At 41.0% G+C, this 14,762-nt stretch overlaps 1 protein-coding gene across 10 annotated transcripts in view; it reads left to right on the top strand.

Annotated features, from left to right (window-relative positions):
• The window catches only part of ZNF385D (zinc finger protein 385D), a 554,298-nt gene that overhangs the window by 178,313 nt on the left and 361,223 nt on the right, over positions 1 to 14,762 (top strand). The window lies entirely within an intron of this gene.

The raw sequence follows: 14,762 nt of genomic DNA, 5'->3' as shown, positions 1-14,762 counted from the left end.
GTCTTTTCCTTTAAGCTTGAATTTGTTTTATTTGATGTTTTAATGTGTTGTAAACTGCTTCGAGATTTTTTCCTTAAAATGTAATACAGTATAGAAATGAAATGATTGATAATAACAATAATAATAGCAACAAATTCAATTGCAAAAATGTCTCCTAGACATTCCGTTGTGGTGACTGTAACCTAGGTTTAAGGTGTTATTTGGCAATTAGTTTATGCATCTGAGTTTCTAACACCGTTGTGTGCATGTATTAGTTGTTCAACACTGTTGTGTTAGACTCTTCTGAAATACAAAATGGGAATTATTGTATAAATCAAATAAGTAGTCTTGGATGGTCTCACAGTGTTATTTTGTTTGCAGAGAAGATTCTTGCAACAAAGGAAACTATGGAGGTTTTGTGCAATGAAGTATGTGAAGTTGAAATATGCTTACTGGAAAAGTTGTTCAGTATTATGTTAATGATATGACCATGCAAGGAATCGTGTCACAGGCAATGCACTGGGACAATAAATTGTGACATGCAAAAGTTATTAGGTGGGAAAAGGCACATGGGAGCAAGAAACAGGGTAAGAGGTGGATTAGCAGCTGCACAGGCAGTGGGAAATTTCCTTTGCACTGGAGTCAACATGATGATGGCAGTTTAATGGAGCCAAAGTATGTTCAAATCTGCATGTCTTGCATTAGATCATAGGAATCATTCCTATTAGGGCATTGTTGAATAGCTCCTGTTTTGATTTATAGGGCTCTTAAAATCCTGATGGAAACTTCCCAGCGTAATGCTGTTCTGTTGTTAGCTATCATTGTTCTGCTGATCTGCTGCTGCTGCTTTTGCACAATTTCAGCATTCACCCCTTTGGCTTAGGAGTTCATTTTCCTCCATAGAATTATCCCAGCCAATCTGGGTGGGATGACATAGCCTTTCAGTTTTGTCTACAGGCTGATATGGACCAAATGAAGCTGATTTACACAGGGGGAGCTGCATGGAATTGGTCAGGATTGTGAAGGCAAATAAAACATATTCAGGGCAATGACTCCTGAACAGACTGAACATGCTTCTCACAGTGGGAACCCCCCCCCCCAAGCCCTGGCAGAGGGAACTTTGGATGCTGATAGAATTACCCCTCCCTCTTTTAGCTGAGCCATAATTTCTAGTGATTTTGGAGAGCTGCCTTTCCCTATTGGACCATAATTCTTGAAAGCTTCACCTTTCTTTTTCATAGAATAAGTAATCATATGCATACCTTTTTGTTCTGTTGCTAAAACATGTGGATCCTAAAATGCTTGCAGTATATCCATTGAAATTAATAGACCCAAGTTAGACATGTTCGTTAATTTTCACCGGGTCTATTCTGAGTGTGGGTAGTGTTGGTTACTACAAGTAACTGGCAGGATGGAGGAGCTTGGGGAAATATCAGTACAGTTTCTCCCCTCCTCTTCCCCCCAGTAGTTGAGATTACCCTCACCTTAGCAACCAACAGATTGCAGAAATGAGGGGCTGTTTTGCTTCAGTCCTACAATATGTAAACATTAATTTATTAATCCTCCCTCTTTACCCCAAAAGGGCATTCAGGACTACTTAGAACAGATGCGATAAAACTAAGTTTAACTGTATTAAAAAATGCAGAAAAATAATGAAATTAACTTAAAACAGCAGCAGAGAGGCGCAAAGCTTTAGCTTCACCCAAAGAACTAAAATAATCTGAATTAAAAAAAATCCTTATATATATTTGCCATTTCATGTAACCTGCCTGTCTGTTATACACAATTCTTATAGCCCGGACAGTATCTTTCTGGTGCAGATCCAGTGCCTGCAAGTGGAAGGATTTCCATTGGATGTAACAGAAGACAGTCCCTTCCCCCAACCCTATGCCCACCAGTGCATACAGAGTCAATGCGCTGGGAACCTTTCCCACTCCTCCAGTCAAGGAACACTGTGTACTGACAGGACAAGCCTTGTTGCGCCCAGTGAGGTCTGCTTAAATGAGGAAGGCTTTTGCTTACAGTGTCTTAGCAATGACCATGTCTGTGATTCTGGTGGAAAAAATAACTGAAGTTTTGGAAAGCAAATAGTAATAGCATTGCCGATAATGTAGACATACCCAGGTTTGAACCTTTGTAGTGAAATGGTTTCTCTGAAAAGGTTCTAGGAATGAGCTTATTCTCCAAAATTTTAATGATTTGCTTTTTATGTTTGGGAACCTCTGGCTCGGTAACATTTTATACTCACATCTGGAAGTTTCCAACCTTTGAATTCTGCACACAGTCTCAGGCTTTTGTCTTTCCATCCAGACTTGCTATGTTATAACAATGAATCATCTTATCCATTAACTAAACTTGGAATGTCTGCCTAGGCATTCTGAATTTGTTTCATCACACTGCGATAATAATTTGTTGGAATCTTGGCAACTCAACCACTTTCCCAGATGTACTTGGATTGGATTACACACAGTGTTGTTCTGAGCAACAGAAGGATAAAACATCACAACATTTGGATATACCTTGATTTTATTTAGTTCCCTGTATGTTGTCCAGTCTTTGGTAACAGGTGAGGCAGGGGTTTGGAGTAGGGAGCTGTAAGGGGAGAATAACAGGCAAGAGTTTGAATGCTTTTAAAGGTCACAGGTCAGAAAGCAAGAACAGCCAAAGACAGGTCCTTCAGAACCCTGGACAAGTACAAGGGAAAAGGCAGCCTGTTCTGAAAAAGACTAGTCACTCTATAGTCCCACAGTCTGACCTTCTCACAAGCCCTACTCCTTTGCGAGAGAAGAAATATCCTTAAAGCAGTGGCTTTCCACCAGTGTGTCATGGCACCCTGGGGTGCTGTGGGTGATGCTCAGGGGTGCTGCGGGCAACACTGGCCTCTGCCCCTCTATCCTTCCCTCCCTCTTCTGATGCCCTCTTGCATCCCTGCCTCCCAAAGCTTGCACAGCTGTTTGGTGCAGCAACCCTGCTGCAGCCACTGCTGCCTCCAAAGGTAAGGTGCTGGCCTCACGTTTACCTTTGGCCAGTCTCCGCTGGGCCACTAAGGCTCGGGGAATCCTCTGCCCATGCCCCTGTGGGGCGGTGTGAGGAGGCACCTCTCTTGGGAGGGCAGCTCAGAGACCAGGGGCAGCAGGAGCAGCTGCCTGGAGGACTGCCAAGGAGAGGAGATGAGGCTGAGGGAACACTCCACAAGGGAGAGTGTTTGAAAAAGGGTGAGAGGCTGCCAGCTTTGCAGGCCCTAAGGGGTCACATAACTGGGTTCCTAAGCCCCACAGCTTCATTTGTTCATTTGTCCTAGCAAAACCAGTGGGACTGAATAAATATGGCTAGTTTTTGGCTGTAAGTTTGGCATTCATGGGGATGCGGGTGACGCTGTGGTCTAAACCACAGAGCCTAGGGCTTGCCGATCAGAAGGTCAATGGTTCGAATTCCCGCGATGGGGTGTGCTTCTGTTGCTCGGTCCCTGCTCCTGCCAACCTAGCAGTTCGAAAGCACGTCAAGTGCAAGTAGATAAATAGGTACAGCTCCGGTGGGAAGGTAAATGCTGTTTCCATGCACTGCTCTGGTTTGCCAGAAGCAGCTTAGTCATGCTGGTCACTTGACCCGGAAAAACAAACGTTGGCTCCCTCGGCCAGTAAAGCAAGATGAGCACCGCAACCCCAGAGTCATTTGCGACTAGACCTAACAGTCAGGGGTCCCTTTACTCTTACCTTTTGGCATTCATGGTAGTGAAGGAAAAAGACAAAAGGCATATATGGCATGATCATCTACTAAATATCAGCATTAAAGATATGTGTGTGTGATGGCTTTGGAGTCTCCAACCTCTTTAGGCCTTGGGGCACATATGGAAACCTGAGAAATTCATAGGCACCACAAACACCCCCCTCTGCCACACCTATAACCACACCTGCCCCAGTGTTCGGAACTCCCATTGTTCTAGGCACACTTTGCAACAGGGAACTTCATTAGCGCGAGCAGTTTCTGACCTCTGGGTGCAGTACTGCGCCTAAGATTTCAGATTAAAACTGCAGAGTGGAAGGAAAGGAGGACCTTTTTTCTGCCTCCCCACTTCCAACTATTCTCTGAGGACTGGAGAAGAGACCAATTTAATAATATTAGTTGGGTGGGCAGGGGAAGGGCTGGACCATGTGAAAAATGAACATAATATTTTAGCTGCAGTTCATTCATTTTCAGCTTTGTATTCTTGTTATTAAAAAAGCACACCTAGACATTCTGGTGTTGCTCCCATAACCTAGGTTTAAGGTACCATTTAGCTCCTGGCTTTCATATCTCAGTTTTCTAACACTGACCTGCCCTTCACTCACTCTGTAGCCAGTAGAAGGCTCTCAGCTGCAGAGAGAAAAGCTAGCCTTTCCCTCCCCAGCTGCAACACCTCATTAGGTTTAAACTTAGTCCTCTGTTAGTTACAAGCAACATCCTATTAGAAGTGTATTGAAATGGGTGAAGGAAAAAGGAAAATGTTGTGGGTACTAGAGAAAGTCTTGGCAGACACATGTGCAGTCACGGGCACCATGTTGGCATAAATTCAGTGGGAAAATCCATTCGGGTGTCCGCAGTGCATACAAGTAAGAGCTAAACTAAATTATTCTCCCATTAAAACTAATGTTAGAAGTTAGCTGGTTTTGGACCAACTGAGCCAAGGAATTTAGGCATATCGTCAGTTCTGCCCTTTAGAGATATATTCTCTCTAAAGCAAAAGCTAGAAGTGCAAACAATATTGGCACATGCTTAAATGTTATGTTATGGATTTCAAAGAACACATATCTCACTGGGATCCTATGCATGGCCAGTTGAACCTCCCAAAAAGAAGACTTCCCACTAACTTCAGTTGTGTTTGCAGTGATATAGAACACAAAGGACCAATGCTTTAGTTTACTAGAAACTTAGGAAAGATTCAGAAGGGACCCATGGGCAAGATTCTCCAGTCTTGAGACTTGAATTTCTTTCTACTGAGGCTAAAACTGCACAAACAGAACAGTTTTTTAAAATATAATGTGCAAGTTCAGTTTATGGCATTGGATAATCCAGTTTTATAAACTCATGAATATGTAATTATGCATTTGAAATAAAAAGAGTGCAGATAAATTATGAAGGCAAATGTGCTATTTTGTTTTAATCACATGAGAATTTTATACAAAATGTAATTTGCTGATTTTCCATATTCAGTTGCCACACCATTGCTGTTTCTGTTGAATAAGGAAGAGCTGAAGTGGCCTCAGTCCATGTCCTTTGTATCTTTCTGGCTATTGTTGTTTTCTCCTCTTTCATTTTACATCTATATAATAATGTGAAGGTATCATTGGAAAGTTTAAATATCTCTTTCCCTGTGTATCCAAATTTGAAAGACAAGACTGGTTTTGTTCTATGAGTGCATCTGGTAGCCACCACCTTTGTGAACATTTGGATAACTAACTCAGAACAGACAGGCTTATCAACCTGGTTGAATATCTCTGGACGTTGAATATGATGAATTTTGTGAATTCCATTATGATAACCAATTAAGTGCTATGTTCTTTGTGGTTTGTCATCTTGTTTTTCATCTCTTTTTGTGGTTTGCCTTTCATGAACTATTAAATCATCCAATGCTTGACCCTTAAGCATTTTGCTTTTTTGCTCTTTTATTGCTCTTTGCTGCTGGGAAATGTATGTAACCATAACTTACATTTTAAGAACTTTTTTTTTTTTTGCTCCTATGTGTAGCATCTTCTTCAAAGGAGCCTGCATCTGATATTTGAAACGGAAACTTGATAGTTTTATCTATTTTCTCCTAAAGATATGCAATCTGGTTATAATAAATCCCTGAAGGCAACTGAAATATGAATAAGACACAAAGGTGGTTAAAAACATTGTGAATTTTTTTTTTTTTTTGAAAAATGCATTGAATTTGACTTCCGGAGATGGCACCTCCGACAATGGCGGATTCCCTCTGACTCAGAGGGAGATAGCTCCACAGAAATCGAGTCTACCGCTGCAGCGAAGCGGGGACCCTTTTGAAAACTGCAGGCGGAAGAAGCCGGCGGCCGTGGGACTCGGCGGGCACCGTTTGCGCTCCGGAGTGAGACGGGGTTGGCGCGGTGCTGAGAGTCAATCGCTACTTCTGCGGAGCGAAGCTGCACAGCTGATGTCTGAGAGCGCTGTCCTTTTTCCTGTGACAATTCGGATTTTAAACAACAACTCGTGAGTAGGGCAACTGAAACTTTGGATTAAAAATATACCTTTGAATTTGACCCGAGACGGGAAGGCGCAAACAGGAAGTCCGCTTCCCATTCTTTGTATAAAGATTAAAGCAAAGATTTTACAAGCTAAAAGCCGGATAAATTGAAAGCCTGAAATTTCCTGCATCTTTACTACCAAATCCCCCTAGACAGCAGGAGGAAAGGGGGGAAAAACTTGACTTTCTAATCCTGCAGTGAGTGAGTTAAGAAAATAAGTCTCCATTGTCCCTAACCTGGGGACGGAATGACAGGAAAGAAACTGTCGGTGATGCTTACAATTTGAATATGGAAAAGGGAAAAGAAAAAAAATAATTCCAATGCTGCTTTCTGCCTGTTTGTTTTATATTGAAAGGAAACAAAATATCGGAAAATCGAAAGTAATTCTCTTTTTTTTCCTTGTTGGATACATTTTAAAAATGGATGCCAAAAAGTAACTACACCCCCTAGAGGAAGTCTACCAGCGTGTCTGTGTCAACTTATAAAGAGAATATAGTAACTGGGAAAATTAGACCGTGGGACCAGCTCCCTGACCTTGACAGAAATGATTAGAGAGGAAGTTTTATCTGCCCTGGACAAAATATATGATGGGCTGCGACAGGTGGATGAGAAAGTGTCTCTGGTGAATCAAAAGATGGACTATATAACAGCTGCAGTCAGTAAAGAGGTACCAATGGGAAACACAGTTACAGAAACTGCACAACAATCTATCCAGGAAACTGGTTTAACAGAGCAAGTGCAAGGGCAGAGAAAGATGGAAGAGATTGTGAATGCATCTCAAAAGACACAGAGAATTCAAGTCCTACATGACCAAAAGCTGCAACACTGGGAGATGGAATTTGGAAGACACTGGCTAAATTTTGGATTTAAGAAAATTCCTATCTCTGGTGGGACTGTGAAACAAGTGGAAGATCTTTTTTGGAACAATTACTCTTTGGATTATAAACTAAATACTGGGGAGTGCAACACTGGGGAATGGGACAATTGGATAAAAGGAAATGAAGAATATTACTGTACGGAATTCCCTGGTGATCGGCTCCCCAAAGAGAAAGAGAAGAAAATGCGAAAGAATCCAACAGGGAACAAGGATGCATGCAACCATAAAAACAAGAAAACTCGCAGAGGGGGCTTGGAAGTGACTTGAGAGCTTTAGATATTAGAACACCTGACTGATGAGGATATAATGACATAAGGACTGACATCACCCGGAACCAGGAAAAAGGACGTTGGATAAACTTAGAATGAGAAATGCTTTTTGTAATAAATCTATATTTATGGAATTAGTGTAATACTAATGAAATATTAAGAGATGTTGGAAAGGAAGAAACTGGCTTTTGCAGAAAGGTTAAATATGGTTAATATTTAGAATTTTTAGAGATTTGAGGATAAGATAAAATTAATGAAATTAATGTAAAAAATGAAGTGGCTGAGTAATAAGGTGAAATAAGAATTTGCAAGAATGGTTTGATTATAAATGAAAATATGAAGTAATATTATATGAGGACATATAATTAAGGGTAAGATAAGAGGGTATGAAATTGCTGAATAAATTTTTAAATGGAATACAAAGAGGGAGGTGAGAGGAAGTCAGGAAAATAATTAAAAATGGTAGAAATTGAAGGGAGGGATTTTTATTTGTATTTTTTTTTCTTTTTTTGTTCCTGTTTTTATGTGGAATTTTTGGTTTTGGTGTTTTTCTGTCTTTATTGCTTGTTGTTATGTCTTTTTGTTGTTGTTTTTTGTAACCTTTTTTCTTGTTAAAATTTAATAAAAATATTATTTAAAAAAAGAAAAATGCATTGAATTTGCTATAGCTCAGTCGCCATTTAGTATCAGAATTGTATATTTCACTTTCAAACACATTCAAAATGTTTTATTTGAAGCTGTATAGCTGAGTCCATAGAACCACTGAGTGTGCCTTAGTTAATGATACAGTTGAAGTTGACAGAACATTGTTACACACAACACAATAATATTTGTATTGCATTAAAGTGTATGTTTCCATTGGAAAATCCTTTCTAGCTTTTCATCAGTAAAATGCAAGTACTAAAACCATAATAAAAAGACTTTTCCTGGAGTGAGCACTATAATGAGCCAATAGAAATAACAGAATCATTAATGCTAGTATGATTGTGTAGAGCTTGTTGGAAAACATACATTTCAGTTGCAAGTCTTTATGTGGGAAACCTATGTACAATAACTTTTTAATGTCCTTACAATGCTTTTTCTAAGGTCATGATTTCATAGAATTATAGAAACGTAGAGTTGGAAGGAATCACAAGGTTTATCTAGTCCAACCCCCTGAAATGTAGGAACATGCAGCTGAGGGAATCAAACCTCAGACCTTGGTATTATCAGCACCACACTCTAACCAACTGAGCTATTGCACAAGTGCTGTAGCTCATAACCTTACTCTAGGAGTAATTTTGACAATATGTGTTTGGGATGTGCTGTTGAGTGGGCAGGTACAAGTTGATGTGCCATAATTTATTGTTGATTACTGGAGCTGGAGATGGTGGCATAGGATTCTTGGGCTGCTGTGTTGTTAAAATGCCCAGAGCATATTGGAACTGTGGGACCAAACAAACAAGGACTTCGAAGGTCGGAGCTCAGGAAGGGGAACGGAATTGTCCTTGAACTCACATGGAGGGTGCAGCAGAAGATCGGGAACAAGGAGATGAATAAAGTTTTGGTGACTGCAAATAACTGCTTGGCTGACGAGATGGACCCTAAGCCTGTAAATCCTTGTGCTGTAATCATTCAAGAGAGCCAGCCTACACAGACCTGCACTCTCCTATTTTGCTCTACATCTTTTTCAGAGCATGGAATGCTTTCTCTTCGGTTCACAGCTGCACACATTTCCCCTGACAATTTCTGTCCAAATACTGTTACAGTAAATGTACATATGTAGCATTACGTTCAAATTCCATGAGCAACACAGGCTCTACCCCCTTCTCCACTCTTTCAGAAATGTATGCTAAGCAAAGCTTCATTGAGAAATAAAGCAATGAGGCTCAGCTAGAATTTCTGCTTAGTATAATGATCACTCCACTCCATTTAGTATAAATAGCACATTACTTGAAAACATGGGGTATTTTTGCAGTATTATGGACGAGTTAATATATTTCACTCCATATTCCAGATACTTTAATTTAATGACTAAGGAGGACCTATTTGGTTTCTAACATTTGATGTTCCTTTTATGTCTGTTTCACATGTCCAGATTTTATCAACTGCATTTTTTTCCTTCCCAGTGGCCTTTTTAATCTTTTTTCTTCTTCAGATCATAGAGTTATGATCACATGTGACAGTGGCAGGGTGGATGTAAATATATTGCTATAAGTGTCTATAACAAGATGGGGTTGCAATTTCTTTCTCCTTTGAGCATAATTCTCTGTGGTTGATGTGCATGACTTTGAAGGTTATAGCTGTCCAGTGTCAGTAATTCACTAGGCCATTCCTAAGTGCATCTGTTTACAAGGTTATCTGTCTGATGATTACTGAAGCAAGCAAGCGCAGTACCCTGTTCCCAAATTACCAAAGAAGCTTATCTGTGTCCTGAAAAAAAACACCCAGCATCATGGCCCTTGTGCTTAGAAGTGTTTGGGGCTTAAGTGAGGAAATAATTCAACTTCCTTTTAATGAAACACTGTAGTCAACAAATTGGATAAAACTGCTTGTGATATTCCCTAGGTCTGTCTGAGGATGGTCACTAGCTCAGCTGCTAAGCCCAGACTTCCCTCAAAATACCTGCTGCCACCTGCTGACTTTATATTCTTGAGTACGTCCTTACCAGACATGTCAGGTGAAATATATTAACCTTAGAATCCCAGACCGGAATACAGACAGCTAATTAAATTAATGTTTATGTTTTAAGGAACATAGCATCCAGAACAAGTAGTCATTTTTATACAGAGTACTCACAGTTCTAATGCCCTATTCTAACTCCTAAAATTTATGTGTTTTCATGTGCACTTTCATTATCTTCCACTTCATGCCCTCTTTCTCACGGACTCTTCGGCTGCCCTATTTTTCAACTCTCATTTCTGACCAACAGTTCCTATCTGTCACTCACTCTAGCTTCACCCAGCATTCCATTCCACTCTCTTCCCCTTGGTCTTAAGTGCTGTTGCCCACATCTGCTTCAAAGGGTTTGAGAATGGCACTGGAGTTGGCATGAATTGGCAACTAGAGGGGGAATTGTTGGCAATCATTTCCCTGGCTGTTCCACTGCACGAAGCCTCTGTTAATTCAAGGAGCCTTCTGTCAGTAGAAGAAAACCACTGGGTACATTCTGAATAAGACTTCTTCACTGTGGAAAAAAAAGCAGTAGGAACCTCGCAGGCTCTGGGATCTGTATTTGTAATGATTGTGGCTTTGAACATAACCTACACTTCACATCCCTTGCAATATCTGAAGTGCTTAACAAGCAGAATTAAGTTAATTGAGGGAAGAAGACTTTAGAACATGCAAGCCTTGCCCCACTGAGGAGAACAAGAAGGAACACAAATTTGGCAAAAATAAATGCAAGTGGACATTAATGGATGTTGTATATTTGTGGAACATATTAGTAAAAACAAAAACAAACAAGCCCAAAGAAAAACAGTTATTTTATTAACTTCCTAAGTGGGGCAGTGAATAATTTTCTGCAGTTCAAATAATTCATTCTGTTTTTCTGCAGAAGCATGATAGAGGAGTATCAAATTACACAGGGGTGTAGAAAAAGTAGATAGGGAGAACTTTTCCTGCCTTTCCCATGATAGTATACTATTGGTTCATTCAATGAAGCTGGATGCTGGGAGGTTCAGGAATGACAAAAAAAAGGTGTATCACAAAAACATAACTGAACCATAACATTCCTTGCCACAATATGTGGTGATGACCATAAACTTCAGTAACTTTAAAATGGAATTGGACAAATGCATGTAGGCAGGGAAGTAGCCTCAGGGAGGGGAGTGGCTGTCGCGGCAATGGCCCCAGACACATTTTTTGGGGGGTGCTGCTGCTCATGCTACACTGCCAGCCCTGCACTGCTTTGCGGGGCTGGTATTATCCAAGCCTCACAAAGCAGCTTGGGGCTGTCAAGGTAGCACAAGAAGGGTCCTGTGGTCTTAGCCAGAGGGTGGTGTGTGTGTCCTAGGGTGGCACAGGGGTCTTTAAAAAGCTCAACAACTTTGATTTCCTAAAAAAAAAAGTGCAACAATCTCAGTCTGCCCCAGGCACCAGTGGGGGTTGCTACGCCGCTGTCCCAGTCTTGCAAAGTGGCTTGAGGCTGGCATTGCTCAAGTGGCAGTGGGTTAGGGCTGGGCTGCCACAGCAGGCTCCATTCACCCTCCGCACCCCAGCGCCAGCAAATCATGCTACGCCTCTGCATGTAGGATAAGTCTACCAATGACTGATCATCATGATGGATGGTTGGATACTACTTCCAGTATCAGAAGTAGCATGCCTCTGAATATTGTCGCTGGGGATCATGAGCACTATTGTCCTCATGTCCTGCTGTTAGGCATCCTATGGGCAACTGGTTGACCACTGTGAGAAAGAGGATGCTGCAATAGACAGGCCTTTGGTTTCAGGACTCTTGTTATGTTATTACATGAAATTTAGGTTTCACACAGCCACCAGTCTTTTAGCACACTGCAGTGTTCAACATATTTGCAACCTAGATACTTTTCACAGATGAGATGTTTTCTGATTCTGTGGCTTCTTTCTTATTCCATTGAGAGAGGATGCGCTCCAGCTCTTATCGATCCCCTCTATAGTTTGCCATCCAATATATGGGTTTCTACATAAAAGGTGGTTGGTGAAATACAAATCAAATTAGAATACTGTAGAAATACAGCCAATTACATGGTAAATCTAGAGAATGTCTTGTGAAATATTTGAACACCAGCTTTCCCCTGAGGAATACATATCTTCATATTTTATGTAAAGGTACTGTTTCATTCAAGGGTAATGCAGGGCATTCCAGTCAAGTATCTTCCACTAGATATGTTTATACCCAAGTACTGATGTCATTGCTCTCTGGCACTGGAGAAACACTTGAGGCACCCATGTTTGCTGTGTAGATTTCCATGGAGAGTTCTTTAATTTCTTACGACTATGGGATCACCTTTAGGAAATGAAGTAAAACTGGCATGAGCAGCAGTGTGACGTATTTACATTCTTTTCCTAAAGTTACCTTTAGCTGCAATGAGGTGCAGAAATTATGCAAAGTATCATCTTATATGTTCCTCTGATAACATTGTGTGGAATGTTTGGGAGATTGTATTGGAAGAGGAACACACATAACTTTATATTATATATTATACTATATACTGTATTTTCCCATGTATAAGACTATGTTCCCCCCTATTTTTTCCAAGTTTAAAATTGGGGGTTGTCTTACACATGAATAGTGCATATGGGGGATTTCTTTATTTGGAATCCCCCAAAATAGGGGTCGTGTTATACACTGAAAAATATGGTGTGTGTGTATATAATGTTTTGTCTCAATACACCTACGACTCTGAATGTTACTAGGAGCCAGTAGCGCCAAATTTCTAAATCATAACGTAGCCAGTATCTTCCCTACCCCTGCTGGGTATTTGGCCTATGCGTCTGTGAAATGTGCAAGACATGTGTACCACAATCCATGTGAAACATTCCACAGCCATATGTTTATTGTTGAGAGCATGTTCCAGTGCTTTGCTGGAACACGGCCTGGTATAAAATTTGTTGGTGCCTTTTCCAGCTCTGGCTTATTTTCACCTGTGTCAGTGGAAACTATGCCATAGATTTCAATGGGATCTGAAAAGGGTGGAAAGTTTTTTTAAAGAATGCTTTCAGATAAATATTGAATTTGTACCAGCTCATTGCACATCCCCCCCCCCCGGCTACTGACATTTCCCAGGTACACCTATATGCCATATGACTGCTCTTGTGGTGAGCCTGGCAAACCAGATCCTTGGAATGAAATGTTACATGTTTTGATCAAGTAACTCCTTTTGCTTACACAGATTATATATATGTTTACTCAAGAAGATGTAAAATACACACACACACACACAGAGTGGTACCTCGGGTTAAGTACTTATTTCGTTCCGGTGGTCCGTACTTGTTTACCTATCCCCCCTTTTAATGTGGATAGACTATTTTCCCTGTTGATGGAATGTGGAGAACCTGCAGGAAGACAAACACAAGAAGGTACATGATATAGTGATGTCATCATCACCATGATGTCCAGTAATAACTTGACTCCAGCTCAGAGGGAAAACAGCATGTTGAGCTGGCACAACCCACAGAGATGGTAGATACGGACACTGGTGCTGAGCTTCAGTTTGGTGACCAGGGACTCCTGAATCACGTTCTGCTACGTTCTCCAGAGGTAGCACTGTAACTAAACAAGAGGAAGATAACAGCCTTTGCCACCCTCCAGGCTGTTCATAAGAAAGAAGGCAGGCAGCAGGAGCTAGCTGAGGGCAAACTGAGCTTGGTGGGACAGTGCCCCATTTGCTCTAATGGACTAACCTTCCCTGCCATAAGCAGCCAGACAAGGCATTCTTGGAGGCTGTGAGCCCTCACTTCTTGCTAGGGAGAGCCAGTGTGGTGTAGTGGTTAAGAGCGGTGGACTCGTAATCTGGTGAACCAGGTTCAATTCCCCGCTCCTCCACATGCAGCTGCTGGGTGACCTTGGGCCAGTCACACTTCTGTCTCTCAGCCCCACTCACCTCACAGAGTGTTTGTTGTGGGGGAGGAAGGGAAAGGAGAATGTTAGCCGCTTTGAGACTCCTTAAAGGGAGTGAAAGGCGGGATATCAAATCCAAACTCTTCTTCTTCTTCTTCAAAAAAGAAAGAAAAAAGAGCAAGTAACTCAATCATACAAGTAAACTGCAGTGACAAAGCTGTTTGAAAGGACAACTTTGAAAAGGTATCAATATATGTCATACCACAAATGCATATTATGATTCGTCCGTTCCCCCTCCAGCAAGCTTTGAAACTTAAGGTGTTCCATTGTCTTCCTTTTTCACTTTTTGAATTTTGTATTGCTTAACATCTGTGTTATATGCACAAGGATTATAAAGCACACAGATGGCACTCTCCATAGGTCAATACTTGGACTGTACAAAATCCTCCTAGTGCATGTAGCATTAGGCTGCCCATGAACCAGAATAGTCTGCTGAAAGAAAATTGCGCTCTTGCTGAGAAGCAAGCAAAATGGTCTTTGAAGTGTGCATAAAAAATGAAATATGGGGTAGAGTGGACGAGAGAACAAGTTATTAACCAGCACATTTAAAGTTTAGAGCAAAGAGAGAACAACATATCTATGCCTGTTTCATTGGCCTGCAGTTTCTGCGGTTTGAGGAAGTAAACTGAAAGATGATGTTTAAGGTGTACTGTGGATATGCTGTGCACATATTACAGTCAATGTCCCCAAAATGGTGACAATCCCACATGAATGGAGCAATTGTCAGAATAAGAAAGATATCTCTCTACTTCTTGAACACTACACACACTAGTGAATTCTGGCAACTTCATTTAAGCATGTGTCAACATTCTGCAGTGTAT

The sequence above is a fragment of the Podarcis liolepis genome, assembly GCF_965112155.1.
Source record: "Podarcis liolepis genome assembly, chromosome: 12".
In the NCBI taxonomy this organism is placed as follows: Eukaryota; Metazoa; Chordata; class Lepidosauria; order Squamata; family Lacertidae; genus Podarcis; species Podarcis liolepis.
Note: the sequence above shows the minus strand (reverse complement) of the source record. Positions and strands in the feature narration are given on the sequence as shown.